We start from the raw sequence: 5,716 nt of genomic DNA on the forward strand, positions 1-5,716 counted from the left end.
TTGGGTTTTTGGTTTTTTCCTCACTTGATGATTTTCGCTCAAAGTCCTTAGAGGATGGGTTGCTCTTAAATGACAAGTGTCAGTTTCTCTCGGAGCAGCCAACCAGCTAGTGGTTGTAGGGGGCGACTATTTATAGCCTAGGGAGCAGCCCGACATGATAAGACATAAATGCCCTTCAATGATATGACCGTTAGGTGGATAGATATTTTGGGACAGCTGGCGCATAGCACAGCAACAGTCGGAATTTTGAGTAGCAAAAACCTCAGGGCTATCATGTTCCTCACTGTGTAGGCAATCCGCACTGGCAAATTCCTAACTCCTCAGTCAGGACAAATTCCTCAGAGATTAGAAGAACTTCGTCTCTGTCACTGAAGAAATTGACTGAACTGTATGAGATTTCCAATGGCTTCACTCAAAGGGATTGATAGGTGTAGGATTTTGAGTTGAGCATCACATGGAAATTTTTCCTTAGTATTTCCTCGACCCCCTTTAACAGTACGGTGTTTCCTATGACTCAAGAAAGAGAAAATGAAACTATGAAAACAAAAATCTTCACGCTTCATATTCCTCGAATGAATACCAAGTCTTCACGGTCACACCATTTTCTTCACTTTCAAAGTCTTCATGAAAGTCTTCAGAAAATACCAAAATCTTCAGTCGAAGATATTCATTTTTAGGGGTCGACTTTTCTTGTAAATATCAAACTCCTCATAGACTTATAGACCTGTGTACACTCACAAACGCATTAGTCCCTTAACCTATAAGTCTTCAATACACCAAAATCACTAAGGGCACTAGATGCACTTACAATCTCCCCCTTTTTGGTGATTGATGCCAATATAGGTTAAGTTTTCAACGGGGATAAACATATGAAGTGTAACTATTGATATTGAGGAATTTGATTGCAAGATATAGAAAAACTCCCCCTGAAGATGTGCATAGTGAGGAATTTGCTTTTGAAGCAATGCACACATGAAGAGTTGAATCATGGAGATCTCCCCCTATATCTTGTAATTTATACACGCATTTAACATATAATATGAGGAATTTGAAATACATGATGAAATATGGTGCCTGATGAAATTCAGCATGTGTGCAATAATATTAACGAGGAATAAGCATGCAGAATAGTGCATCAAAAGTATCAGAGCATGGTGCATCAAAAGTATCAGAGCATCATCGGGTTTAAGATTACAACTCGATCCAATAAAGTTTCAGAAGAACGAGAGTTGTAACTTAGCAAAAAAACACCCATATAGTAGACCCGCTTGAAGACTAACTCATATTTCTCCCCCTTTGTCATCGAATGATCAAAAGGATCAAAAATGAGGACTAACGCCCCTGAGGATAATCATGTTGATGAAGGAGCGCCAGCGTTGTTGGGGTCATTTGTTGATGTAGGGCCTGCCGCAGTGTCGTCCAAATATTCATGTTCATCAGTGTCGCGCGATGAAGAATATGAGCTGGCCACCAGAGAAGGAACCTTGACCTTCTTGAATTTCTTCAGTGGAGGTGCAGACCAGTCAAAATCTTCATTAAGACCCATTTTCTTCAGATCTTCTTCACCATACAGATGTGACAGGATTGCCCAGGTGCGACCGAAGACTTGATGGAGGTAGTAGTGGTTTTTCTTCACTGCATTGTGTGTGGCAGTCATGTTGTGAAGAAGTGAACCAAACTGACGCTTAACCCATTTGTGATTTCGATCCAACTTCTGGTGAAGACTAAGCAGAAGTTCACGGTCAGTCATCACGCGCGGAGCAGTGGCTTGAGGAGTGAACTTGGGTGCATTGGCAGAGTCATCATTGATGGAATAAGATGCAGCTTTACGAAACTGACCATCCAATGGACGAATGCCTTCATCTATTACAGCTGGTGCCTTGCCCTTTCCATCAACTAAGGAATATGTCTGCTTGAGGACTTCAATTGGGGGCAAGTAGCTGAGGTGATTCTGGAAATCAGCTTTGTAGTTGAGTGAAGACCTTGTCTTGAGGAATCTCATAATCCAAGGTGCATAAGGCTTCAGCTCAAACGGAGACAGTGCAACATTGGCCATAGTCCTCATGAAGAAATCGTGATAATTGACAGGAATGCCATGAACGATGTTGAATACCAGATTCTTCATGATGCCAACAATTTCCTCATCAGATGAGTCGTGGCCTTTGATAGGACTGATTGTCCTCGTAAGAATACGATAGACAGTTCTGGGCACATACAACAATTCCTTCACGAGGAATTTGGTTCTTGGTGCCTGACCTGGCTTCAAAGGTTTCATCAGCACCTGCATGTAATGATGTGTGAGCTCAGGCTCACTGTAGATGCAGCGAGCTTCTTCAAAGGGAGGATTGAGTGGTAGAGCATGAAGCAATTCAGAGGCTGGTGCAGTGTAGTGAGTGTTTTCAGACATCCAGTCCAGCACCCATGAATTCACATCTTCAACATCTCTGGTGATGTGCAGCGTTGCATAGAATTGAAGAATCAGTTCTTCATTTCAATCGCAGATGTCAGAGCAAAAGTTTAGCAGTCCAGCGTCGTGAAGAACACTAAGGACCGGTGCGAAGCATGGCAGAGATTCCATATCCACGTGAGGAATATGCTCATGGTAGAAGATCTTCTCCTTGTTGAACAGCACTGAGGAATAGAAATTGGCTTGACTAGCAGTCCAGAAACACCTGTTCTTAATGCGAGCAGAGTCATATGGGTTGTAGTCTTCGAAGAATATGTGCTCGCCGAAGAAATCATCAGCCTTGAATTTTTGCTTGCGTGAGAATGGATCCTTTGGCTTCATCAAAGGAGTGTCAGTGAGTTGCATCATGACCTCAGGAATCTCAATCGCAGGTTCTTCAGGCTGAGGAATTTTTGGTTCCTCCTCAGTGGCAGTCTGCGTCGTTGGTTGTTCAGCAACAGTAGTTTCTTCAGCGCTAGTGGCTGGAATTTCCTCATGGACAGATGCAGTGGGATGAGTTTCTTCAGAGCCCATATGTACAGTTTGTGTGGGGGACTGAGGAATTTGCTGTAGAGGGGTGAACATTGGAGAGTTTGGATGCTGACTTTCCTAGAATTCATCACTGATAACAGGTGTGGAGCAGCCAATGTCCACATCTTAATCTTCCATTTCTTTAACGCCAACATCTTCAGCTGTGAACTGAGGCATAGGCGAGGAGATGATAGGTGTTGAAGGGATCACATCCACTTCAATTTCTTCATCCAACGGTTCAGACGAAGCAGCAGAAGGAGTTTCTTCATCAGATCCGCTAGGGATCACATATTCTTCATCAAAAGGAACAAGGTCCTTTGATGGTCTAGTTGAGATGGGAACAGCATCAATCGGATTTGCAAATGAACTTGTCATAGGCTTCATTTTCTTCGGAGCTGAAGAATCTGAAGCAGCTGATGCTTTCCTTTTCTTCACTGCAGCACGCTCTGCAGCCTTGGTCTTCTTCACATCTGATGCAGATGGAAGGATTAGAGTTGAAGTTGGTGCAGGAGCAGCTGAGGAATCTGGTTGATTTTCTTCAGGCACAACTAATGCAGTTGCCCTGAGTTCTTCAGTTTCTTCAGGCACACCACTAGTGGGTGCCCTGGCAATTTCTTCAGCGGCTGGAATGCAGTCGTCAGCCCTGGAACTCACATTATCTTCAGCAGCCTGATTGTCATCAGCGGTGCTGGCATTTTCTTTAGTAGGCTGAGCAGATGCTTCAGCCCGAGGAATTTCCTGTTGCGTTGGGGCTGCAACATTGGAAGTAAAGTTATCCACAAGTTTCACAAAACGAACCTTGGCTCCAAGCCAATCAGCGCGATATGCGTCAAAGTCATCACTGAATTTCTTAATCTCAGTCTGAATAGTGATAAGTTCTTTAGTTGTCATAGAGACAACGTTTTTCTTCAGATAGCGCTCTTCCTTGTACTGCGCTTTCTTGATCTGCCTGGCCTTCTCAAATTTCCACTTTTCTTCTTGAATGAAGTGGGTCAGCATGTGACTCTGGCCAGGAGTCAGCTTGAAGTCAGGCATGGGAGTGTTGGGGTCCTTGTGCCAATCATCAATGTAGTCGAGGATTAGCTTGGGATTCAAAAGCAGTGGCACCTCTGATCCTTTGGCTCTAGCAGCCCTGACTTGCCTGTCTCTGATGATTTCTGCAATTTCATCATCATCAGACGACACTTGAAAAGTGACTTGCTTCTTTTGAGGACTTGGGCGAGGACCTCTTCCAGTAGTGGCCTTTGTCTTCAGCGATGAGGGGCCAGCTGAGGAACTTAGTGCAGCTGAGGAACTAGCTGAGACACCTGAGGCAATGGAGATGCCGGCAGTCCTTTGGCACGAGGCGAGATGCACAAGTGCTGAGGATTTAGTCGGAACAGCTGAAGGCTTTGGCGGAGGAGCTGAGAACTTTGGAGGAACAGGAGCAGTATGAGGAATTTGCCGTGAGGGCTTTGAGGATTCTGGCCGTGAGGGCATTGCTGAGGAACTTGGTCTGCGTGTAGGCTTCTTAGACATAGCCTTCTTTGGCTTCACATCAGAGGCCTTAGCAGAGGCAGCAGCAGCAGCAGAGGCAGCAGCAGCAGCAGAGTCTTCATTGAATTTCCTCACTGCTTCTCTGGCTTGCTTAGCCAATTTGGCTTGGCGCTTGGCCCACTCGTCAGGATAGTCCTCACCGCGCTTGAGGCTGGTGGGATCTGCTATTTGGCCAGGTGCCAATGGAGCTCTTGGGCATGGAGGATTGAGTGCGAATTTCTTCATATACTTAGGAGTGACATATCTGTACTCCCTCCATTCTCTTGCCCATCTCCTTTCTATCCTCTGTTTGTGCACTTTGCGCTCATTCTTGATTTCCTCAGTAGGTGTGCAATACCCAGCATATATGTCATCAGGGATCTCAAACGCTGTATTTACCTCAAGCCTCTTTCCTCCCTTCTGTGGCTTCTTACCATCAGCCATTTTCTTCAGTTGAGGAATTTGAACAATTAAATTCTCTGAAGAAGTATGCAACTTTTCTTCGAGGAACGCTGCAAATGAATTAAGTTGATGAGAACCTAGTGATTCAACAGCTGACATGAGTACCTGTGAAGAGAGTATAGTTGCGAGGAATTTGGAGAGGTCATATGCGTTCTCAGAAGGTTTTGTAAAAAGAACAAGTTTGAGGAATTTGACCAGGTGAGTCTTGAGGAATTTCACTAAGCGTTCTTTGTCTTAGGTTCCAGAGATGTGTAGATTAAAAATCCACACATTTGAGGAATCTTGAAGAAAAACATGGCTTAGAGAAACGAATCAAGAACAGATAATATGTGAGGTGTTTTAGTGTGTGAAGATATGAAGAAAAACACCTTTGAAGATTTTGTAGATAATCATTCGAATCAACAAGGGTAGTAAAGGTAACTTTTAATTACCCTGGACGAAGAACACGACGAACTGGAGTGAGGAGATGTGAAGTTTGTCTGTGCAGATCTTCCACGCCCTAACTTGGCGGAGGAAGACGGCTATGGCGGCGGCGGAGTGAAGATTTCCACGGTCGGCGTGAGTACGTCGGCGACGAGGTCGAGGCAGTGAAGCTCTTACTCACCGGCGGCGATGAAGTAGCGGCGGCGCTAGGGTTTGAGAAGCTCGAGCTAGAGAGAGGTCGAGTGGAGTAAAAAAAGTGAGGAAGGGAAGGAGGGGTATTTATAGCCACGGTGAAAAACTGCTCGCCCGAAGAAATTGGACGAACGTGCCCCTGACCCT

This window comes from Triticum dicoccoides, chromosome 5A (assembly GCF_002162155.2).
Source record: "Triticum dicoccoides isolate Atlit2015 ecotype Zavitan chromosome 5A, WEW_v2.0, whole genome shotgun sequence".
NCBI lineage: Eukaryota > Viridiplantae > Streptophyta > Magnoliopsida > Poales > Poaceae > Triticum > Triticum dicoccoides.